The 27,180-nt window shown below is 36.6% G+C and overlaps 1 protein-coding gene across 3 annotated transcripts in view; it reads right to left on the bottom strand.

Annotated features, from left to right (window-relative positions):
* plagl2 (pleiomorphic adenoma gene-like 2) overlaps window positions 1–26,966 on the bottom strand; it is a 47,823-nt gene extending 20,857 nt beyond the window's left edge. For 2 of the 3 annotated variants that reach the window (XM_067372448.1, XM_067372447.1), the window contains exon 1: window positions 26,816–26,966. The gene's annotated coding sequence lies outside the window, so the exon portion shown is untranslated. Of the gene's footprint in view, window positions 1–13,450; window positions 13,470–26,815 lie in introns of those variants that run through there. The other variant, XM_067372449.1, reaches the window with a different exon arrangement.
* Window positions 26,967–27,180: the final 214 nt, after the last annotated feature.

Here is a 27,180-nt window from a genome sequence, read left to right as displayed (position 1 = left end):
CACCAAAACTGTTTTCAAATATTTTTCTCGTTCAGCAGGAAAAAGAAATTCATACAGGTTTGGAATAACTTGAGGGTGAGAATATGACGACAGAATTTTCATTTTTGGATGAACTATCCCTTTAATGTGGCCTTGAGTCAAAATATAAAACATTTTTCATCAAAATGTTATTTTATGAAGGAAACTTCATTAAATGGCCATCCTTCCGCTAGAACAATATTATGTTTTATGACCCAAAAATGGGCTAAACAAGGTGGATAACTGGGCTCATGGGTGCAGAGCAGTGTTATACACGGTGGGTAGATAAGCAGGGTCTAGAATCACACAGCATGACTGGAACTATCCATTCTGCATTTCAAAACAAACAACACATTCATAAATGTCCATGTCAATCTGCAAAGTCAGCAAGAAACGTTTCCGTTCCATTGATTTTATAACCCTTGACCCCTCAGCGCACAAATATCTGCATCTCCTTTCTTTCATTCATCCCTTCTTCACGCTGAAAAAAGCTCTCGATATACTTGTTGCATGAAGACATCTGGCCAACACACGGACCCCACTTAACGACACTTGAGAAAAGGAGGGAAGCGAAAATTAACAGGCTTCACAAACAAAGGCCAATTAAAGCGGGTTCCCGCCCTGATCTAATTTGCGGCTGAACAATGACAGAGCAAACATGCCGACGTTTCATTAAAGGGGTGTTTTGCTTTAAGTCTGATTCTGGCTATCAGAAGCAACAAACGCTCTATAACAGGAAAAGGCATGTGTGTAGTTAAATACATCAGTGCCAGATGCCTTTCTGATTTCCTCAGGGATTCTCCTCGTGAATGCTGAGAACACAACTTCAAGATAGGATGAGATACGGAGGATGGAAATGAGCAGGTTGTAGAAGTGATCTGAAGAGCTTGGGAAGATTACTTACTAAATGTAGTCAGTTACAAATTACATGATGAAAATTGTAGTTAAAAGTCTATTACATTACACGTTTTAGGTAATGTATTCTGACTACTTTTTGATTACTTTTAAATTACTTTTGACCAAACTCATTTATCATTTTGATTTGAATATGACAATCTTGGACCATATTGATATAAAAATACAAAGAGAAAGAAAACATACAGACTATTCCAATATTTTTATCTAAAACATGAAGGGCATTGCACGAGCTAGCGCCGCCATCTGCGGAACACAAAGAGGGTTCAAAGCGGCAAATGAGAGTAAAAATCAGAGTAGAATTTTGAATATTGATTAATGTTATGTTTTAAATTCATCTATTTGATTATGAAAAGTGAACAGCATGAGTAAGACAGGATGCATGATAAGATGATCAATATATAGAAAGAATTTCTTTAAAGAGAATTTCATTTGTACAAATTGTATCTTATTTGTAATCAATGTTTCATCAACCAATTGCCTGGATTTAATAAATAAGAAGCAAATATAGCAGAAAATATAATCGTGACAATATAATCATGGATGCGCCGGCGCGATCACAGGCGCATGAACTGGAGCACGTCTTACAGGCTAAATGAACCGAAACATAGGCTGCTTGCCTCACAGACATGAGAAATATATCTATAGAAAGCTTGAAAAATCTACTTTTAAACGAAATAATTAAAATCAAAAAGAAATAGGCTACTCTGATCAGGTAATCCGAATGAAATGTGCATTCTCTCTCTAGGCGCGTCCAGTAGATGCAGAGATGATGAGAGTCAGCAATGTCAACTTCATCTCTGCAGCCGACACTGATTCAGAAAACATTACTTTATTAATAAACAATTAAAATGTCACCTTGCTGTTTTTGTCACATTCATAATCATTACTTTTGCCGGTTCTTTATGGCAAGCTTTATGTGTGCGCTTGAGTGCTATATATCCTATATTATGTAATTATTATGGTTTATTCTCTCCAGTATTTAAGAAATCAAATTAATATAAATGTGATTAGTCAACTAATTACTTAAATTAACAACTACTAGTCCAACACACACACCAGAGAAAAAACTTTGCAGGTCCCAGAAAGAGCTTACTCAAATGTAAACCGCTTCAGTGAGATCAATTATAGTAACGTGGCATTTTTTTGTCAGTAACATTAACGGCATTGTAACGGGGAAAAAGTAATTCGTTTGATTACTCGATACTGAAAAAAATAACGCTGTTTATTTATACTGCCATTATTCCCATCACTGATTTTCAGTTAGATTCACAGTAAATTCTACTCTGAAAGTGCTCGAGTCGCTTATTATTTGCATACAGAATAGAAATCTGTTGTTGTCAACAAGAAGTTGTTTGTTGTTGATGTCTCCATGAGGTTTCCAGCCAAAATAAAAGCTCAGTGGTTTATAGCTTGAAAGCAAAAAAATTAAGACAACCAGAAATATTTCTATAAAGAATGTGAAGCTACGTCACACCGCGTTGCATGCTGGGGCGGCGCTTCTATCTTAAGAGGATCGCCCTCTGCTGCTAAATACCATAGATGTGTATGTGCAGATTCCACATTCGCCATCTTGGAACAGTCAGTGTGTGTCACTCACAGTAAGAATCTATTTTGCGCAGCTAGAGCTGTACAATTCTGGATAAAATGAGAATCATCATTTTTTGGTTTCAAATTGAGACCATGATTCTCCCATGATTCGGTTCTGAATATAAAACTAAAAAAATAACATGTAATGTACTAGAGGTTCTGACAAAATATGAATTGCTGGACTCTAATTGCTGGAAAAATGTTTAATTCATATGAATGAATTCAATGACTCAAATACTTTTTTCATGACTGGACGAATCAGTGTTTTTGAACGAATCTTTAGAATGAATGAATCATTTTTTAACAGTCACTTTACAACCGCTATTTGAAGCACCAAGTTCGTTTCAAAAGGTGGTTTGCTCTATTTCCATCGCTATCATAGACATCAGTGTTTATATCCTAACTTTTATCTCAGTATTTCTGTGATTTCTGTCTATTTCTCTTATTGTAACATGTGTTATAATATAATATACACTATAAAAAATGCTGGGTTAAAAACAACCCAAGTTGGATTGAAAGTGTTGCTCAACCTGCTGGGTAGTTTTATTTAACCCAACTATTGTTTAAAAATGACTGTATTGCTCACTTAAAATGAACCCAAAATATGTTGGAAATTGACATTTATTAATGTTTAATGAATAATAGTTTCATGAATAATAATTAAACAATAAACATTTATTAAACTGCTTGCTGATAAAATAATTTTTATTATCTATTATTATCATTTCCTCTAGTAATTATGTGTCTGATTTTTAATTTCCAATCTATTTTGGGTTCATTTTAAGCCAGACACATAGTCATTTTTAAACAATAGTTGAGTTAAATAAAACTTTTAACCATTTTGTCCAACTTGGGTTGTTTTTAACCCAGCATTTTTTAGTGTATGATTATGATTATTATTAAATTTTTACAGTAAAATAGTATGTATAAGTAATAATATGTGATTTATCAATAAAAATGTAACTGCAGTCTGATTATGAGTATTTCAAAATGTAATATTCCAAAAATGACGTACTTGTAATTGGATTATCCGATTATGCAATCCAGATTTATTATGAGTTTCTACCCAGCACTGGTGGAGATAGAGAAGAGGTTAAAGATATTTGGGATTTTATATGTAGCTCTTCTAGTGAATATGGGGTTTACGTCGTGGGTTCATGTTGACGTGACTGTGAATGGTGTGTGTGTGTGTGTGTGTGAGTCAGGGGAAACCCCTTCTGGCAGGGAGTCCTGGTGGTGACACAGAGCTCCAGAACAGCAGGCATCCTGCCAGACGGCAACGTGCCAACTCTCTTTCTCTCGCTCCCTCACTCTTCCCATTCCCTACCGCGTCCCTCAAACCTTTCTCTCTATTAGAGCGTTTTAATGTCTTATTTCTCAATCACTCTTTTATTCTTTCACTCTATTATTCGTTTAATGTTCCTCATGACATTACCCAGAACACTTAAAGACACAACAGAACTGGGATCTTGTTGCATTTTTATTAAAACTACATTTTTGTCCTTGTGACAGTTTTTTCTTTGCATATTTGTGACAAACTCTTGAAATGAGTTTGTCTCCATTTCTTAAAATCGCACCAGTAACCAAACTGTGAAAAGACCAATTATGAATTATTAACATTTTATAAATTAATATTTCAATACTACAGTTCAAAAGCTTGGGTGCAGATTTGTAATAAATCTATACTTTTATTCAGTCTAAAAACAGCTGACTAGAACCGTGACGCTACAAGTAATGAAAATAACCTGATGCATTGCTGAAACCTTTAATCACAAACTTGTGCAAACTTTTAATCACCTCTAAAATGTACTTTTTACTTTTACGAGTTAAAGCTGACAATAAAATGTAATTACTCACTCGCAGAAACATCTGAACTTCTATTTAGAAGTCTTTAATCAAACAAGTGTAGATTTTATTTTAATGAGAAGAAAATACGCACAGTGAAATCTGAGCGTGCTCTTTTCCTCTTTCAGACGCGGTCAGCAACAAACAATCTCTGAGCTAAGCTTGGTCAGCACCGCTTAAAACAACAGGCATTGTCGCGGCCGCCCTTTTGTTTACAGATATCTGCGACACTTTACAATAGAGCTCACTCTCTCTCTCAGCCTTTCTGACAATCAGCTCTAAAGTTAGCTCATTTTTTGTTTGCTGCAGGAGAGATCCCACCTCTCCCTCTTTTTTCCCGTCTGTATGTAGAAGGATGTGCGAGGAGAGACGAGGAGGAGGGGAGAGCCAAACTTGTAAAAATAACATTCCTGCATAAACAGGCTCTGAAAATGGTCGCCAAGCAGAACGCATTCCTCACATTTCTTCTGAAACGTGATCAGTTTCTGAATCTCTCCGTCGGAGAAATGACAGCCGCCGCAGGGTGCCGGACGCGTGTTTGTGAAATACACAGAGATATCTCTCACTAGAGAACGCTTTCACACTGGAGCTTGAGCTGCGGATCTGAGTCCGTCTGAATGTCAGGGTCCAGTCGACTCCGATCCGCTCGCATGCTCCGGTCTGGATTCTGGGATGTGGAGTGATGCAAACCGTGAAAAGACGTCAGCACCCTTAGAACCAAGGACCGGAACTAACTGTTGGCATATATAGGCTAAGCAAGACTTTGTACTAGATTTAATATTGTATATAATAATAAAAAAAAAATATTATAATTATTAAAATATATAATATATATTCTAATTTATATAATTACACTGTAAAAAATTATTTTATGGCGAAGTAAATACTACAGAAAAAAAGAAATTTAATTTTTACATGAAATATAAAAAAGGCAAGAATTTAAAAAATGAAGTAAATTCTATATAAGTACTCAATTTTAAGTTTGTTGAAAATAAAGCGTAAATATCAACATTATAAAATTAAGTAAAACTACTCAACTTTTCTGACACTGGTGTTCCCATCATGCACTGGGCCTTGAATAATTAATAAGGTAGATTTTTCACTGTTTTCCAGCTGTTTTTACACTATTTTATCATTGATTTTGTGGTTACCGTCATTGTGTATTGTGTACAAGCACTGAGGTCGCTGTGTTCAGGTGGCGTGTTACTTCGAATATGAAGATATCTCTATTATATTATTTACTTTCTAAATAAAGCATACACTTTACAAGCGTGATTTAATTCAGTGTTATATTGTAAAAGAACTTCAACAAAGTAGAAATTACTCAACCTTTTACTTAGTTAAGTTAAAGTTAAAATTACTTATTTTCTTTGTTAATTTTACTTATCTTAGTTAAGTAGAGTTACTAAATTCCATATTTGAAATTTACTTAAAAATATGCATGCAAAAACTTGCGAAAGAAAAAGTAAGTACATTTTACTTATTGTTTTTTACTGTGTAGTTCAGTCGATAACAAATTTAAAGGGTTAGTTCACCCAAAAATGAAAATAATGTAATTAATTACTCACCCTCATGTCGTTCCACACCCATAAGACCTTCGTTCGTCTTCAGAACACAAATTAAGATATTTTTGATGAAATTTGAGAACTTTCTGTTCCTCCACATTCCTCCATTTTGACGCTTCAAAATGTTCATAAAGAGATCGTAAAACTAATCATATGAATCAAGCGGTTTAGTCCAAATTTTCTGAAGAAACTTTATATGATGAACAGTTTAAATTTAGGCTTTTACTCGCATTTAAAACATTGATCAGCAATCATAAACAGAAGCTAACCTGCTTGACACAAGAACAAACCTCTTGCTGAAGCTCAGACGTCCAGTGTAACACCAGAATGAACCTCACTGGTTCTCGCACGCGTCAGGCAAACGTGCTTGAGCTTCAGTTTACCACAACTGATGTGTGTGTTGATGAATGTTTATATGAGAATAAAAGCCTAAATTAAATCTGTTCATCATATCAAGTGATCAATTCTCTTCAGAAAATTTAAACTAAACCACGCGATTCATATGGATTAGATTCTTTATGAACTTTTTGAAGTGGTAGTTGTGTAGCTGTCTATGGAGGGACAGAAAGCTCTCAGATTTCATCAAAAATATCTTAATTTGTGTTCCAAAGATGAACACAAGTCTTACTTGTTTGGAACAACATGATGGTTAATGGCAGAATTTTCATTTTTGGGTGAACTAACCCTTTAAAGTCAGCATGAAACAGAATTCGCAATAGTCTTTTCTTCCCTCTTATGACATATGAGTGAAACGGTAAAAAATGTAGGGACGGACTTGATTTTGTCTATCAGAAATTGACTGGCTGGTTAAATGGTGGATCCCATGTAGACATGTGCCGGTATATGATATATCACGATAATGAATATGTGGGATATTGTTATCTCGGGCACTTCAAAATACAGTGAATAATAATTTATTATGAATTATTCCGATTTTTAGAATGCATTTTCAGAATACTTTACCCATCAACTGTTTAAAATGCACACCGCTGTATGCTTCATCAAAGAGGCTCGGGCACTGATGTAAACAAACAAACTAGTGAAGGCGACACGCTGAATGAACATGCACTTTCACACTCTGACAGCAGATGGCGCTGATGCAACAGCAGAAATGCAGCGGTTACCCCGGTACCCTACAGCTACTACAATATAAATGCTATAAACAGCCGTTCAGATTTTTGTATCCGCTATCGTGTTCAAACACTTAAAGACTTAAGGCTATTTATTTTTTAAACTTAAACATTTTTATATTTTAATCTGGACTACAACATGTCCTAGATATTGTTTTAATATGTTCTGATTCTTTATAGTTCAGTCACACTTTACAATAAGGCTCCATTATTTAACATTAGTTAATTAATTAGTAAACATAAACTGACAATAAACAATACTTCTAAAGCATCTTAATTATAACATTTAATAACACTTTATTAAAATCAAACGTTGTAACTATTATTTAATGGGCCTAAAATGAAAAGATGTATTTTTAAACTAACTTTTACAAAGAATAATAACTTCTGTAACAAATTTAGCTATTGCTCATTGTTAATGTTAATGAATTAATTAACACTAACTAATGTAAAGTGATACCTATTGTTCTTTATCATTATTTTCCACTTAATATTTTTGTATTTCTTTATTGTATTTTTATGTTCAGAGTTACAAGAAAAAAAGTTACATTACAAACTTTTTTGCAACTTATTTCAATATTGTGATAATACCACGCACCGTACACCAAGCTTCAGCAATTATCGCAACAAAGTTTTGATACATCACATGACTAATCTCATGTGAGTGACAGGTTGTCCCGCCCTCGCGCCAGTAAACACATCATCAGAGTAGAGATGTTGAAAAGAGAAGGGAGGGGAAGTTATTTTGATTAAAGGTTTCGAGGGCACATGAATTAAAAAATAATGATGTGCACTGATAAATTATAATTGTATATTTATAATAAATATTGAAACAAGAAAAATTTAAATTTATAATTAGTAACCAAATAACTCTTTGTAATCATTTTTCCAATGCAAGTAATTAAGCTTTTCTCGTTTAAGCTGTTGGTTCTTTGTTTCTGAAGCCTCTCCACAGTTCGTTCAATGAGCCGCATGTTGATTCAGGAATCGTTCATTTAATGAAAGATTCATCACACTGATTCCAACCACTGAGTCTTATTGAATGATTCATTAAAAGAACCATCTCAAAGGAGTCATTTGTGAATGAATCAGACAACACTCCTCATGCTGTAAGTTTGTTTTTGCATGAAGCTCACAAGAACAACTTACAGACTGCAAACTCACACTCACAACAGCGCCGCAGTAGAAGTGATATTCGAAAATAAATGCAGGATGACAAATTTCTATCAGCATATTTCACTGTTTGTCTCCAAATACATTTTTTCAGAGATTTCTTTAAAAACATCAACAGCTGTTGACACCAGTCGCGTTCTGTGCGTGCAAAGCTTCGGGATGAACCCGAGTCTGTACCCGAAGCGTAAGTGTAGACGTTCTCAGACTTATCAGAGAGGAACAAGCATGAACTGTGATGCGGTGAGGTGGGGCTCTTCCATGAGGAATCTCTCGCAGCTTCTCTCATGACAGATAGAGATCAGTTATGCATTACAGCTCCCCTCCTCGCTCACACACACACACACACACACACATAAAGACGTGTGTATTGATGTAGGCAACAAAGCTGTGGTGCATGAGTTCGTCGTACTGATGTGCAACGAAAATCCTGCATGAGGATAAAGAGAAAGAAAAAAGGGCCGTACAGAGAAAGAGAGCGATGTGTGTGTGTGTGTGTGTGTGTGTGTGTGTCGGGGGGGGGGCTCCCCGTAGGCCGTGAGGTGAAAGACGCCGAGGCAGAGCAGTTATTCATTAAGACGCTGTTCTCTCTTCCTCTATTCTCTCCTTCCCCGGAGCTAAAAACACTTGTTCTCACTTCAATGGCTGTCTAACCCGGGGTGGTCTTCCAGCCCACTACCTACACCCACAATCAACACCGCAAACTGTGTGCGTATGTATGTGCGTCTGCAGATCGATTCGTTTTCATGCACACACATTAAAAAGAAGACACTTTTGATACCTAAAAAATTTAAATTACAATTTATATATATATATGTAGAATTTTTTTTGTAGCATCAGGATCATTTAAATATTATTGTGCCAAAAAGAAATAATTACAAAATAATTAAGACTTGCATAATGATTATCAAGACACTTCACACATTTTAGTAGAAACACACACCAACAGGACAAACTAAGTGTGTGTGTGTGTGTGTGTGTGTGTGTGTCTTGATCGCTATGTGCAGAAAGGTTTTGAGTTTCACGTGAACAGTGAAATAGTTAACAGACTGCTGCTCAATTCAACACACACACACACACACACACACACACACACACACACACACTCTCGAAGTATAAATGTCTTTGCAACTTTCACCTATACATACATGTTAAATCATAAACATAAACATATTATATCTTTTTGAAAGTAGCCTGTGACTAGATTACAGCTTTACACACTCAACTTCATGTGGTTGCGAGATTTGAGCACGAGTGACACTTCACATCACATGGTGTGTTGAGGAGAGCTGTGATTGGACTTAAAGGGTTAGTTCACCCAAAAAATGAAATTTCTGTCATTAATCACTCCCCCTCATGTCGTTCCACACCCATAAGACCTTCATTCATCTTCAGAACACAAATTAAGATATTTTTGATGAAAGCAGCATAATTACCACATTCAAGGTCCCAAAAGGTAGTAAAGACATATTTAAAACAGTCATGTGACTACAGTGGTTCAACCTTAATGTTATTAAGAGACGAGAATACTTTTGTGCACAAAAACAAAACAAAAATAATTTTATTTAACAATTTCTTTTCTTCTCTGTACTCCGTTTATGTTGTACATACAGTGCAGCGCTATCGGTTTCGACATCAGAACGGTGGCTTATTATTGGCCCGCTCCTGCGTCAACATCATATGCATGCGTTGCGCTGATCACATGATCGGCCAATACTGAGCAGGCGGTCTGACAGAACCTGGAAGCGCTGAACGTAAACAGCGTAGGAGAATGACAGGGGAGAGAAATTTTTTGTTTTTTTGTTTTGTTTTTGCGCACAAAAGTATTCTCGTCGCTTCATAACATTAAGGTTGAACCACTGTAGTTCCGCTGACTACTTGTTAGCCTTTACTACTTCTCTGGAAATTGAATGTGGTAATTACGCTGCTTTATCTTGGAGATCAAAAACCTTTCGGATTTCATCAAAAATTATCTTAATTTGTGTTCTGAAGATGAATGAAGGTCTTACGGGTGTGGAACGACATGAGGGTGAGTAATTAATGACAGCATTTTATTTTAGGGTGAACTACTCTGGCAAACAACAGTCAAAAACATGCAAACATTTCCATAGACTTATACTGAAGTCAAGAGCTGAGCCATATCTAGTTCCTGTTTTAACCAGAGGTGGTAGGTGCTTTTGACTTTGATGTGTGGTTGCTAGGGTGTTCTGGGTGGTTGCTAAGTGGCAATGAACTAAAAATTATACAGAACATCTTAGCAGCTACACTACTGCTCACAAGTTTGGGGTCAGTAAGATTTTTTTTTAAAGAAATTAATACTTTTATTCAGAGAGGATGCATTAAATTTATCAAAAGTTACAGTAAACAAACATATTTACAAAAAAAAAAAAAAAATCAACAAATCCTGAAAAATATATCACAGTTTCCACAAAAATATTTAGCAACACAACTGTTTTCAACATTGATAATAATAAGAAATGTTTCTCCAAATCAGCATATTAGAATGATTTCTGAAAGATATGAAAATTAGGCTTTATCATCACTTGAATAAATTGCATTTTAAAATATATTAAAAACCAAAAGAGTTATATTGAATTGCAATAATATATACAATATAACTATTTTTACTGTATTTCTAATCAAATAAATACAGCCTTGCAAGAGACTTCTTTCAAACATTTTTAAAAAATCTTACTGACCTCGACTTTTGAACAGTGATGTACATAGCAACACCCTGACAACCACATATGCACATACTAACTACTGAGAACTACACAACGACCTTCTGACAACTGAGAACATCCTCGCATCACGGTGACAAGTGCCACAAAACTCAACTTTAAAACCTGATGCTGAAGATAAAGAACTCATTTAACAGCCCGTCACATTTTATTTACATTCACAGCTCTTTCTGAATATCTGAATCTTATCTGTTCAGCGGGTCTTCATTTCAACCAATGTCCATGTTTATGCCAAGAGAGGCTGTAGTGCACTGCACTGTGGCACCTGACAACACTCTGATACACAAAATGCCAGCACATAAAGAACACTGGAGACACACTTTGTAGCACAAGTGCTTGAGATGAGAACAAAATATAATGGTCAAATGCTTGATGCACTGATAGCACAGCTTTATCACAATTTATGGCACAAATCAGTTGTATTCATCTTACCAAAGTGTCAAAGTCATCTCATGAGGGTCAAGCATGCTAAATAAAAAGTGCAGGTGGTCAAAATGTGCCATTTAGGGTATGTTTACGGTACATTTACATGACGTACTAAACACGGAAAAGTTTTTCCTTTGCATTTTTCATGTACAGACGACAACATTGTCAAAATGAAGTTCACATGGATCCGCGGAAACGAATAAAAAGGTTTTCCATTTTTAGTAGAAATGGTCTTGTGTAAACGGACCCTTAGGCTACGTCTACACTGATCCACATACATTTGAAAAATGTCGTTTTTGATCTGATTTGGTCTTCCATCCACACTGAGACTTTTTGTCCTGCAAAACAAAGCTTTTTGAAGACGCTCTTTCAAGTGGATACATTTGAAAACAAGTTTTTTCACATTCAAAACAGGTACGTTGGAAAAAGATGGTGCGTTTAGTCATGTGACTCGTTTTGTACCAGTATGTGCTAGCTATGCGCTATTCACTTTCACCGTGTTGCTAAAGATCGTAACTTCGTACAGATTTCATATTACATTCCTGCAAAGATCAAAATTTTAAATAATAAAATTTACTTGCAATTGCAAAACATGAGGGCAGCTGTGTTTGAGACCATAATGGCGAATGAGTGCGACCGAGATGCACAATGATAGAAGAAAAGGTTCTCTATAGAACCTTAAAGGGTTCTGTCTTCATATATAGATCCTTTTAAAGGTTCACGTTATTGGATAATTTTTAATTCATTCATTTTGTTTATTCTTAGAGAGGATTTCTAAGATGATTTTAGCTAGTACTGCACGATTTATCACACAATACGAAAAATAACATTGAACTTAAACGTGATTATGTTATGCTCAGTGCAAAGGCTCTGATTATTTTTTATGCGCAGCTTGTCAGTGAAGTATGGCTCCAAATGCTGATCCATCTGAAAGCACTGCGAGTTTGAATCACTTATAATGTGCATTTGAAAAGCAACATACCTCCAGACACGAGAAGCATTTATTAACATCTTGTCCAATAAAAGACAACATTTAATCACATGTTTTTACTCTAAACTCACTTCACAGCGAAAGTTGAGCGTCCTTCTGTGAGATGATGAGGCTTCTTACACAGAGTAAGGCAGTCAAAAGCGTTTCAATCTTCTGTTTATTCAGCTACATCTATATGAGACGTGTTATCTACTTCTGCGGCAGGGCATATTTGGATTTTCTGCGCAAGAGCGCCCTCTGGCTTTCAGATGGACAAGCATTTACTACTGATCACAGAGCGTACAGCTCTGACAAGCTGAGCATAAAATAATCGCAGCCTTCACCAAATCGCATGCATCCCTAATTTTAGAATTTTCTGACACTTCAGTTTGGACAACAAACTTTTGGAAAACACTAGTGTGAACGGAGGGCATTTTGAAACGAAAAGGCCATTTTCAAATGTATCTGACTCAGTGCTTTAGTGACACGCACTTGCAAATGCTGAAAGCCCCTTAACATCTCCTACTACAGTCGTAAACAACAAAAGTGTGCAATCTGGCTAGCTGTAGACTTTCAGATGTTCAAATCAAGCAATCAGACAATAAAAGACATATAGTTGCGTAACTTTGAGGAAAGTCCCTCGCCACAGTCAGTGCTTCTATTCCATAGATCTAAAATGTAGATAAAACTAGTAAAGATAAATCTAGTGAGAACACCAACAAACATTTTAAATGAGTCTAGCACCTTCCAGAATGTGATGTAGCGCTGAACAGCTTGAATCTTTAAACATTTTAGTCTTCTCTGCCAATGCCATGTTTGTCTAGGAATATGGAATTGCTTGTTTTGAGGATTCTGTACACTGAAAGAATGTAACTGTCCTCTGAGACATGCCATACTTTTGGACATTAATCAAATATCTCAGCCATGAGGTTGAGGAATGGAGTGGAGACAGGTCCTGAAAAGATTTCCACCCTTAGTACCTGGCCATGACCCAGAAACATCAAGGACCTCGTGTCCTTCCAAGGATTTGCAGGTTATGGCAGGAGGTTTATATAGAACTACTTCTATGTTTATTCATACCTGTTGCACATGGATGCAAGGCTGCATGAACCTGGCACGGCACCAGGAACAGAAGAGGATCCTGTGCAAAATTCCATGTCCGTGGTCCCTCACCGGCTTCATATTCTTTACAAGGATCTTTAGTGTTTTACCACTTATTTACAGGATGAAAACAACAGTATAGCCAAAAATGATCATTTATCCAAACCTGTAAAAGAATCTCTTTCCTCTGCTGAACACAAAAGAAGATATTTTGAAGAATATGGGCAACCAAACAGATGATGGGCTCCACTGACTTCCATAGTATGGGAGAAAAAGCCACAATGGAAGTCAATGGGGTCCATCAACTGTGTGATTACCAACATTCTTCTAAATATCTTCTTTTGTGTTCAGCAGAAGAAAGAAATTCATACAGGTTTGGAACAACTTTAGGGTGAATAAATGATCATTTTTGGGTGAACTATCCCTTTAAATATGCCATTTTGATATAAGTATTACGTACAAAAGCAAGGGGAATGCATTCTGGGAAATTAAGTGTACTCCACCTTTGTCCACAAAATTCTGTCAAGCCCACGTCTTGACAAACTTTTATTTTCTAGCTATAAAATGATTCGTTATTCAAGTTTATATATGCATTTTAAATCTACTTCATCACACGCCATTTACATTCTCACATCCTGCTTGCTACTTCAGTTTAAATCCAGTTATTACTGGGATGGAAAAAACACATTCTAACTGTGTGAAAAAGATCTATGTGGAAAAAACAATGTTTTGTGCTCCACGGAAGAAAAACTGAATCAAACAGGTTTGGAATGACATTAGGGCGAGTAAATAATCAGAATCTGAATGATTTCTTTAATGCTTCAGACAAGAAAGGCTCTGAGGAAACCAAGAGTTCATAGTGTTGCAGAAACTGCAGCTAAAAGTGGTTTATATAAGGGTCAGAGCGTTTCTCTTACGGTGCAGACTGATGAAGCCTGAAAGCGATGACCAGACTGACTTTCCACATCCCTCAGCAGACATTTTAACTCAAGGTGGACAACAGCTGAACGAGAGGAAGGATCTGCAATGCTAGCGGCACCAGCAGTGGGGGAAGTTCAACGGGAGCTCTGTACGGGAGTCAAGACGTGTAACTTAAATGGCACAAACGGACTGAGTATTTGGAGGAAAACAAGAGTGGAAGAAGATACTAGTGGAAAAATTGCAATGGGTGGGAGTAAACTACGAACACATCATGCAAAAGCCTGTGGAACAAACTAAAAAAAAATAATCTGAAGAGACAACAGGAGAAAAAGCTCTGAAAGGCACGAACTGAACAACGACAAGGAAACTGACAAACCCAACTCTGGGAAATGTTCTTGTGTTCATTAAGGATTGGGAATGGTTTAGCCCACTTTAGACCGGGACAACTGTGCTTCTGTTGATGACACTTACGCAGCACATGCTCAGTGGAGTTATTTCTCTGCCTGAAAAAAAGAAGTGCGACCATTTCATTTTGTGACAAAAACCCAATTCATTTCAACTAATTATAATGTAGGTCCCTCTTAGACTTTTGCTTACCCAGAGGACAAGTGACAAAACGAAACGGATAGTTCCGGTCCTCGATTATGATTGGTTGAGCCACATTACATCAGTATTAATGCGTCTGTTTACAGTGAATTTAGAACAGCTCCTCTCTGCGTTGCGCCCTCATCTGTTCTAAATTCACTGTAAATCGCGGCTTCTTGGGGATTTTTGCTTTATTTTCTCGCACACACCCATCATTTCACGTAAGAAGAGATTGGTTCATCCACTGGGGTCGTATGGGTTACCAACATGATTGTTTTGTGCTGTTTGTGACGCACCAACTTTTGGGAGACTATCCACTTTCATCATATGAACTCCCTGAGATGGATTATATATTTATATGATAGTGTTCATCTGAAGTCAGTCAGTCATACAGGCCTACATTTGAAACAGCATGAGGGTGAGGAAGTGAGAGGATTTTCATCTTTTGAGTGAAGTATTTCTTTAGTGTTTTTGAAGAAAAAAACTGGCTTCAGCAAGGCTGCATTAATTCGACCAAACATATATGTGAGTCTGGAGCACAAAACCAGTCATTATTAGATAACTGCATTCTCTAAATTGTAATGTTCACATGCATTCTCTGTAAAGCTGCATTGAAACTAATTGAATCATAAGGGTCATTTTTTTTTAAATTGAGATTTATACATCATCTGAAAGCTGAATAAATATGTTTTCCATTGATGTATGGTTTGTTAGGACAGGACAATATTTGGTTGAGACACAACTATTTAAAAATCTGGAATCTGGAGTGCAAAAAAATCAAAATATTGAGAAAATCGCCTTTAAAGTTGTCCAAATGAAGTCCTCAGCAATGCATATCCACTCACAAAAATACAATTTTGATATATTTACACTAGGAAATTTACAAAATATCTTCATGGAACACGATCTTTACTTAATATTCTAATGATTTTTGGCCTAAAAGAAAAATCTATAATTTTGACCCGTACAGTGTATTGTTGGCTATTGCTACAAATATACCCGTGTGACTTATGACTGGTTTTGTGCTCCAGGGTCACATATTAGAAAACAGTAATATGGTGAAATATTACTACAATTTTACATATAAATATCTTGAATTTAAATATTCATATTTTTAAATGTAATCTATTTCTGTGATCAAAGCATCTTCAGTGTCACATGATCCATATTCAGAAATCATTTGATGCTCAAGAAACATTTATGATTATTATCAATGTCAAAAACAGTTGTGCTTTATATTTTCATTGTAATTCCTTGAATAGAAAGTTCAAAATAACAGCATTTATGTGTAAAATAGAAATCTTTTCTCTAATTTTCTAACATAATTGTTAGTGATTTTACTGGCAATTTCGATTAATTTAATGCCTTGTCGGATAAAAATATTAATAAAAAAAAAGAAAAGTATTTTGTCACACACATGTCTGTGAGTTTAAAAGAAAACTAATTTCTTAGATTGTCTTTGCCAAACAAACAGGTGAGCGTTGTGTGCCGAAGAGAGAAAAGCTAATGTGAAAAAAGACCTCAGCAACACTGTAAAAATCTAAAGTGCAGAAAACTTAAAAGTTTAAGGCAACAAACTTCAGCAGATTTGAGTTTTCTCAACTTTTGTTGTATAAACTGAATACAAGTTGAGAAAACTCAAAAATCTGCTGAAGTTTTCTTAACTTTTGATTTTTTACACTGAAGGCATCTGAACAGAGACTCTGTCCATGTAAATAAACAACTGTTTATCTCTACATTTATTTCAGCAGTTCGATCTGAACAGAACTGGCTCAAAACACCTGGTGAATTTACAAACAGTTTCAAGAGACGTTACGAACCTCTTCTAAGAAAAAACACAAACTTTGGCTCAAGTGGACTTTTGCATGGAGGCACAAATGTGATATGAATCTACCTTATTTTTGACTTCATTTGACTGCCTTATAGATTTAATCTTGAATAAAACTATTAAATATTCCTTAGCCCGAGTCTTTTATAATATACAAGCAGAACAGCTGGGTGATGATTTACATGACTGTTCAACAGAAATAAACTGCATCTATCGACTGGAGATAAATGTGCACCACTAATACAGTATAAAGTGTTACCATCTGAGATCTGAACTAGACAACAATCGCATCCCAAACGCTGTGCTCACTATTATTAGAGATCGAATGGAAAGACCAAGAACATCTGCCTCTGGTTAAACGCTTTCGTCCGACGGGATCCCGCGACAGTCACACCCGGAGAGCCGGTGTGGTGCGCTGCGCTGAAAGACATGGAATTTTCTCTGGCCAGCGTCCGGCAGCCGAGGTGTGCGATAGAGAAAGACATGTGCTGTGAGTCAGCTGCTCGCTAAATGAGGGCATTCAACCACATGGTCGCTGAGAAATATCCCTTCTGCCACCTGATTGGTCGGCCTTCGACACGGGAGGGAGGGGCCGGCCGAGCGGGCAGGGAGGAGTCATGTGACCAAATCTAGCAGAGCGCTCGATAATGGGACCCCTCTCGCAGCGGGGAGAGAGAGAGAGAGATAGCGAGGGAAAGAGAGAGAGAGAGCGGCCTGGACGAGAACCAAAAAAAACCCTCTACCACACACAGGCTGGGTATTGTTGCCTATTCACTGGACTCCATCTCGGGCCACTTTATCATTCAATTAGGACAGCTTTCACACCACACAGCAGAGAAAAGGGCCCTTCAATCAAACTGAAAACTTCACGCTGCCACTGGAGGGCACACAGAAAGAGACCCACAGTCCTCTCTCTCTTCATTTCTCTCTCTCTCCTCCTGTTGTTGTTGTTCTGGACTTTGTGAAGGAGAGAGGGAGAGCGAAAGAGAGGAAGAAAGCAAGCAACAGAGGTCATTTGTTAACACCAGAGCTTCTCTCTCTCTCTCTCTCTCTCTCTCTTTCATTTCTTGCCCTTTGTTCTCTCTTTTCTTCTTCTTCTCTCTCTATTACTTTTGAGAGGAAATCAGCATCTACAATTTTGCAATGTTGCCGCTGGAGTGAGCTGTGGTTATTCTGAGATTACATGAAGAAACAGAGAGGAAACATTTTAAAATTGTCAGAAAAATGTCGCCACAGGTACATTTGTGAGCCTGGGCTGGAAAAAGATGACTGTTGAGTGTTACTGTGGAGCATCTGATGCAGAAAAACGTCACAATTTACAGTCAAAAAAAATAAACCATTGTTAAATGCAAAAATAATTGTATTTTGTTATTTTATGCAGTTTTTAATATGCAGTTACTTTGAATGATTTCTACCTGTCCTGACCCTTTAGTTATCTTAAATATTATATTATATTATATAATATAATATAATATAATATAATATAATATAATATAATATAATATTATATTATATTATATATTTTTTATTTAATTTAATTTTATTATTATTATTTAATTTTTGTATTATTTTTTCTTTTATATTTAATTTTATTTTATTTTAAATTTTATTTTATTTTATTTATTTCTTTTTAAATGACTTCAGCCATAGTCACATTTGTACAGTTTACATTGTTCTTACTTTTATTACCATTACTGGCACCTTATGTGTGTGTGTGTGTGTGTGTGTGTGTGTGTGTGTGTGTGTGTGTGTGTGTGTGTGTGTGTGTGTGTGTGTGTGTGTGTGTGTGTGTGTGTGTGTGTGTGTGTGTGTGTGTGTGTGTGTGTGTGTGTGTGTATAGATATACTCCTGTGCTTGTCATTTTTGGGTTTTTTTTTTCAATCAACAAAGTACTAGAAATTACACAGAGTTAGAGAGAGAAGTGAAGCACGCTTCTGTAAATGGATTTCATGTATTTGTCTGTTAATTCAGTTTAAGTGTAACAGAGATCACAGTTGTGGAGCATTAGTAATATGCATGACCATAAAGTAGTCACATGGTGATACACGACTCCTTTCATTTCATTATTATCATTTATTTTCTGAGTGAACACAGACACCGAGAGCTTCTAGCGATTCTTCTCAGCTGAAAACGTAACAATGGATCGGGCAGACCACACACCTGACCGCACACAATGAGACGGCAACCTCCTCGCTCTCATGTGCTGCCAGGAAACATTTCTCCCTCAAACTCACATTATGTCATCAGAAATTAATCTACAACTTTAAATATCTCCCGTTTAAACACAGTGAGCGTCTCTGATTTCGAGTGTCTCTCTCACAAACTATGCACTTGCTCACAGGTCTCACGTCAGACTGAAGAAAGCCAAATTATACCAGCATGAAAACCTTTGAGTAAAAACACGCATTAATGAAGAGCTGTGGGCAAAGCTCCAGAACCATAAAGCCAGTTTATAGAGCTTCACAATGTGAATGAGGGAGAGAGAAATAAGAAAATACTTGCCAGAAATTGTCCCTATAGACAACAAATGACAGACTGCAGGTGATTCATAAAGACTGTGAGTGTAAGTGTGATACTAATACAAAACCTATCAGCTTTTATATTAATAATTTGCTGAAAAGTAAGTGTGGAAAAAGTGTTTTTGTCATTGCTTAAGGCAGGTAAAAGCCTGATTGAACAACAACAAGAAAATAGTTAAATTAGATGACAGTTCAAAATGTTAAAACTGAGCAATGAAACTAATAAACTAATATGCTAAAAGTTTTACTTTTAAAGAATCACCGTGTTAAATAGAATATACAAATATGATAACTATAAAAAATATTAAATATAATAATTAGTGGTTCAACGGATCACAAAACTCACGTTTCAAAACATATTACAGTTGTTGAGTCACAGATCGAATCATTTTTCAGAGCAGCAAGAGAAAATAAATGGTTTAGGGGCAAATATAACTTTGCTTTCCATTTAAAGCACATTTTAAGTACTTCAGAACCACAGCAAAAACTACTATTAACTAATAAAGTTCAAACATTATTAAAGGCAAGGGAACATCAGTAAAAAATAAGAAGAAATGATATACTAATTACAAGCATAGATAAATACAATATAACAAAGTTACAAATACAGTAAGGTCTCATAGTACTCTAGTATTCAGGTACAGAAATGTAATAATTGTAAAATAACATTAAGAGTTCACTGTATAAATTAAAAGTCACTGTGATTTTGCCAAGTAAGACTGTCCATAATCCTAACCCTATCCCTACCCTTAAATCCAGCCTTATCCCTGAAATCAGAGGGAGCTGACAGGTGAATAACACGGATAGAAACACCTAACCCTGGCTGTAAGCCTGGAATAAACTGCAATCTGATTGCTTGATTGGAATGCTGTACTTGGTGAAATCAGGTTCACCATGAATTAAATATAGATTAACGTCTGTTAAAGCTGTTGTTTGATTGACTTTAATGACACGGAGAGCAGCAGTATTTATAGGCTGCTGTCACTTTAAGACCTAACGCACGGATCCAATATAACGATACACATCTGAACTGTTTACATTCACATAACTGACTTGGTTTACGAGAATACTTGCCAAGCTGGGTATTCTGACATCATTTTGTGTCCATTCAAGCACAAGGAGATGCGAAAGGAGAATGGTGTTCAAACACTTTTCTAAATGTGCCGAACTGAGTTCTCTATCGCCTCTTCATGCACTGGAATGGTTTAAAATCACTTAAACGTTTAAATTGGCAAGATAAAAACATGCAAACGACAAACTTTCACTCTAGGATGGTTAAACTTTGCAATTAATCCACAAATCACATGCAAACCATACGGATCAGGGATCAACTAAAATCCATTTAACCCCTGATAAAAATAATACTGAATATATACTATATTAAGTAAAACTATACAATGCATAGAGTTTATAGCTTTCAAGGAAATAATAGTTTTCTCGAGACACAATTTTAAAGCTTCTTCTTTTCTTAAACTTGCTCATATATGTGTGTGAATAATGAAGTTTATATTTATGTTATTTTGACTATTGCATAGTAAAGATCATTAAAGGCCAGCCCACACGTAAAAAGATAAAAATATTATTCTCCACGCCAGCGGGCGATTTACACTTTGTTCATTTTAAGCGTGCGCAAGCTTTTTAAAGCAGGATGGATTCTGATTGGCTGTCAATGATTATATTGTCCATCAACTAGGAAAAAATTGTTCCAACGATTCCAAATATATCGTTTCTCTGTGCTGCTATCCTTACAGTTATTGAGTGAACGAGTTTTCCTCTCTGGTGTGAAACACTGCAAGTTATGGCGTCACACACCAGCTTCTTATAAAGAACCTTCTGGTAAATGTTTGTTTGATGGCCATTATAATTCACTTGAAAACATGTCTGTATGATTACCAACCAATCATTAGTCTTTTTTTCCCAGAATCTACCGGTGAACGATAGAATCTGTGAAAACACCCGACTCCTGACATGTGACTGAATGACCAGCACATCTTAAACATCATTAAACAACTAAACGAATCTACACGTTCCTTTCACTGCTTTACTTATTTGCGTGATGCAACTCAAACAGCTATATGAATCATAATAATTATTTTTCTCCAGCCCTCTTCAATGACTCTCTCCCTCATCATCCAGCTTTCTTTTTCCTCTGACTGAGTCATCTAATCGCGCTCAAGGTCTTCTGGATTCTCCGTATATGACTGTGCATCTCTGAGCAATGTGGCAGCCATTTGAGTTACACCAAGTTTTCAATATTTATCATCTAATTTCACATCCTTTCCATATGACTGTTTCTGATGGTTTGTTATTATATATGCATTATATAGTTTCACTAATAAAGCTGTCAAATCCTATATGTACATTATATATCAGCTTTTTGTGTCATACAAAGAGATTTTGTACTCTTACTAATCAAGAACAGTTCACAGAGAAGACTACAAATAATGATATTTATAATAAATACTGCTGAAAACGCTCATTTACCCAGATGAAAACAAGTACACTTCTATAATGTGCTTAAAGTGCTCTATTTTCGTACTCTAATTTTGTTCTTAATATACTAAAAAAATTTCTTTAGTACTTCTTAAGAACATCTAAGTGTACTCAACTGTGCTATTTTGAGACAGCATGAAATATGAACTAAAATATGCTTTTAATATACTATCTCTGTATTTAAAAAAATATATTTAGATACCACTTGTAGTACACTATGGGTTCAAATGTACTATAAGTGGTATCTAAATAAATTTGTTAATGTACTAGTGATGTCGTTCAAGTGGATGTTCATTCATGAATTGTTGTGCATTATCAAACTGGCCGTGTGATCAGCCTATCACAGCGTCACGTGACTTTTACGTCTGTAATTGACAGTCTCAGTGAGAGCACAACAAGCTCAAGGGAAGAAAAGGAGACCGTTCTGAAGTTGCTGTAATACTACTCATTTTATTTCTATTACAGTCAATCATTTTCTCATCCACATTTTGACTGATTTTTTAATCCAAAGCTGATCAACCTCTGTGCCTGTCAAAAAAAAAAAAAAAAAAAAAAAAAAAAGTTTTTAATGCAGTAATAACTAAATTATCAAATTTTATTGAAGTTGAAAATAGTATTGAACATTACAGAAAGCTAAATGCATTAGGTCACACCAACAAAACCAACTTTTAGGACTAGATCAGATCAATGTAACAATTACAGATTGAGGAATCATTTTCATCTGGTTTCTGGTGAGCTTCCAATGTAATTTACTAATGTAATGGCACTACTTTTACAGAAGCCATTATAACATCTTAACAGCGTGTATCAGCGAGGTAATGATGATTACGAATTTACTGCACTGTACATTTCCTTAAGAAAGACAATAAATTCACAACAAAGATAGCAGAGAGACAGTAAACGAGCGAGAAAGTAGCTCGGAGGGGAAGAAGACCCATCTTTGGGGTGGAAAAATGGACGAGGGGGATGTGAAGGAAGAGAAGGAGGGGTTGCAGCATAAGTGGTGTTCAGTGATGGATAGACTCGGGCCTTGAAAAGCCACACCTGGCTGACTGCTTTCAAAAGCACAGCTTTGCTCACGTACAGTGGCACGATGCGTTTCAAACATCTAGCGTCTTCTTACTATCTGAAGGCGCCGCATACTGCAAGTGCAGTCAGAATGCGTGCCAGAGAAGGGAAAAAAGACGCTCTTTTCTTGTGCGTGTGCAACTCGGTTGCGGTTTGTTTGGACTTGTTTTGCAAATCTGTCAAGAACATTAGCGTGTATTTACACATGTAATGTTTATGTGTCTTTCTTTTCTATTACTCTTTGTTCGCTTCACTTGATGATCGCCTTCTCCTGCATTTAATGAGCTTGGATTTGTTTTTATACCCCTTCCGAATGCCATTTTCTACTCACAACATACGGTTTAGAGCTGTTGTAACGCATTCATTTGTTACAATTATACAGTTTTCTTTCTTTCTATATAGTCTTCATATGTGCTGCATATCAAGAGCTAATCGACGAGGGAACTGAAAATAAATACTTCAGTAATGTGTACAGTTAAGTAAAATACAGCAAATAAGTAAGAAATTCATAATTAACAAATGGATTTATGAATTTCCACACTGTAAAAACTATGCAACTTACTTTCAGGAGCTATGTGATTTGAGCGTTAAAAATAATGTGTGTTTTAAATAACTTTTTAAATATTAGAACTGTTGTCGTATATTTTTTGGTTAGAAAACAGCTGATTTGTTTAGTTTTCCACATGAAGCACATTTTTTAGGTTACCTGTCAAAACATTGTCACAGTAAAATCCAAGCAGATTCAAATCAGTTTCTGGGAAAGTTTCAATTTAATCAACATCTTTTACTTTCTAAAACATCTTTGTGTGAGAGTACAATATTGAAGTCATCTTCATTTCTTGGTACTATAACTGCAAAGTTTAAAATATTCTTATTTTAATGCAAAAACAAATATGAGGATGACCATAAATTTAAAAAGACATTTTCACAAGTTTCTACATCTATATGCATTAATTAATATCAGTAACACACATTTAACATGCAATCTACCGTTTTAATTTTTCATATTGCATTTAATAATCTTTGTTAAGCAGCCCTATAAAAAACAGTCAAACAGATGTTCCAAACCTGAACGAACGATTTGTTTTTCTGACAGTTCTGACACCAATCATTTTCTGATAAGGATCAAATCTGATGTGTTGAGACGCCCTCGTGAACTTGGCCTGATTTTATCTCTCCACCCTTTTTTATGGGGCGACTGAGTGACCAGGTCAGCTACTGTTCATTCTGCCCACATAAACACTCCCCAGTGCCCATTTCAGACCTGGATTGAGCCAAAAAACAAACACGACTGCAAACACAATCCGACTCATCGGCTGATCCACAAGCCCACATTATCATCACGCAACACCGCAAAATACATAGCTATATTACAGTAACTTGGCACAAATTTCAGGCACGGCGTCCTCACTGCTATAAGTGGAGGATATAAGGACTCAGATGAGGGCTGATCCCCATTCTACACTGGGTATTAAGTAGCGTTTGTGCTCTCCAAAGCCTGTCCTACCTATTAACCCCTCTGATGTGCTTTCTCATGATAATCAGCCTGTTACCCACCGAGGAGCAAGGAATTGTGGGATGTTTTCAGAGGAGAAACCCCCCTTGATGCACATGCTCTCTCTCTCACACTGAATCAAGCATGTAAGACGCCTTTTCAGAAAGCCCATGAGCAGCCTTATGAAAAATAAACTGCTGAAACGTTCCTTTAAAACATCTACATCTCTCAAAACAGACAAAAGATAAGGAAAATGTTTGAAATGAGGTGTCAAAAAACAACAAAACACAACTAATATTTAAGTTCTTTACTCCATTCTGCTTCGTTTATTAACACGCAAGAACACTTCACATGGAAATAAATGAGATCTCATAACCAGAGCCAATGCTGAAAAACTACACCGTCTCATGCATCACGATATGCGTTTCAACATGCAATGTCAATAACAAAAGCACTGTCTCGTGACGATCTCACTTCCATTTCCTTATTATGAAGCTCGAGGCAGTGGAAGTGAGGGCCATGATGGAGCGCAGCCACCAAACGCGTCACGGCCCGTTCTTTGTCAATCACTGTTAGGAAGCCATTTACAAACTCTTTATCCAATGAGCTGCAGTGAAATCTTTCATTTAGATCATCATTCCAACACACACAATTAAAGCGACAAACTGAGCACAACACAAACAAGAGATTTAAGCAAGCAAAGCAGGTTTAAAGCATCAGCACATATATCTGAGAAAGAGCCGTCAGGTGTCTGACACAGTGCTGCAGTCACTGCTGAATTAAAGACGGGTCGTACGACTCGAACTTTGACTTCAATTTCTGTCCCTTTCGAATCACTTCTCTCCACGTCACAATCGTTTCCACAAATCTATCTACATTTTCAGCATTTCAACTGCATTTTTGTTACTAGTAACAACATTAAAAATTTCACTTTGAATTTACACCAACAATTAAACTTAAGTTTTCCATTTTGAGGGTGTTTTGAGCGTGTGAGTTGCAATGATCTTTACACATGATGATTTGGTAACACTTCAGTATAGCAAACACATATAAACCATTAACTACTCCTAATATTCTGCTTATTAATAGTTATTAAGGTAGTTATTGGGTAGGATGCAGAATAAGGTATTAATAAGAACTGATAATATGCATGCTAATAAGCAACTAGTTAAAAGATCCTAAAATAAAGTGTTACCCTTTAGTTTAGGGTTCAATTCTCACTATTAATAGCATGATCAGCATTCATATTACTAACTTTTTATTAGTACTTGTATTAATGCATCCCTTAATCTACCTCACTATTGATAAGCAGTAATTAAGAGTTTTTTTGAGGCAAAAGTCATAGTTAATAGTGAGTATTGACCCCATAAACTAAAGTGTGACCATAGATTTCGTGAGCGTATTTGTGACCAAAGGTCAAAACATTTAATTATTGCAGCTTTCAGTGAGCTCACTACACAGTAAACATGTTTTGATCATTCTTACAACATATTCGTGTCTAAATGAAACGGTTCGAAAGGTTTGAAGGTAAACTTTGCAGTGGTTGAACGTGTTGACAGTGTAAACAGAGCTCGCCGTTGAACACGGGTTATTTCCCAGCAGAATGTGCCCTATATATGAGCACTATCTGGAAATGAAGGGACTAAACACACCTCAGCAGCGCCGGGCACTCGATTGATCGGAGCGCACAAACAAACAAACAAACAAACAGTTTTTCCACACAAGACGACTTTATAGAAAAGTCACAATCCGCCCAGGAACATCCGATCTGTGGCGAACAAATGACGAGCAGCAGATCGAGACAAACTAGACAAAAACACTTGTGTATTTACAGCCCAGTGAGATTTTCTCATATCAACGAGTGAACTATTAATAGACAAACGCGTTTGTATAAACTGATGTCTGAAACTCAACAGGAACGGCGCTTCAGCTCGCGTGTGTCTCCAGCACAGCCAGAAATATTCAGAAATTACTCAAAATTCAACGATTCGCACTAAAGTCGCGCTGAACACCCGCAGACACGGCCGAGCCGATCATCGATCGATCGCGAATGTATCGCTTTGTAAACTAACTGAGCCGCGCTGAATTTATCGATGAAGTTTGCGAGCGAACGCGCAATTAAAAATTAAATACCCGGAGCCTCAAACAATGTTTCACAAAAATGAGCCAAAAATAAATGACGTCGGCTCGGGAGAAAACATCACGGGTGTTGTTATTATTATGAAGCACTCTTGAATCATCTGCCATATCGATCACGAGCTGTATTCGTTCTCGGGATCTCATTAGAAAAACATGCACACATCAGCTCGTGCAGCTACATTATGAGGACTTGCAGAAAAAAGCGAGCATTGCCACCAAAAACTTTCCAGCGCCGCATTAGTCAATTTCACAAGGACCCGCCGTCACATTCCTGCACCGACTGAGCGCAAACCTACCGTGGGAGCCCCGCGCCACCGTCCCCGGCCTCTCTCCTCTCGATCTGGTCTTTTATTATTTTTTCCAATTTTTTCTCTAATTTTTCTTTTTTCGGGGCCTGAGTGTCTCGCGCTCCTCAGGCTGCAGCAGCAGAGTTATGGGGCGCGCGAGCATTGTGGGAGTGTGACGTCAGGCCACTTTCACAAACTTTTCACAGGGGCTGGTAAACTGTTGTGCGCGCGCGCGCGCGCGTGTGTGTGTTGTGTGTTTTCGGGGTTGTAGTTTACACACACCGTTATGATTAATGGTGGAGAGCGGATGAGGCTGAATGTGTGTCGAAAGTAAAGGCATTGAGTCAGCCGATAGTGTTCTTCAATTATTCACT

Source organism: Chanodichthys erythropterus, chromosome 20, assembly GCF_024489055.1.
Source record: "Chanodichthys erythropterus isolate Z2021 chromosome 20, ASM2448905v1, whole genome shotgun sequence".
Lineage (NCBI taxonomy): Eukaryota > Metazoa > Chordata > Actinopteri > Cypriniformes > Xenocyprididae > Chanodichthys > Chanodichthys erythropterus.
Note: the sequence above shows the minus strand (reverse complement) of the source record. Positions and strands in the feature narration are given on the sequence as shown.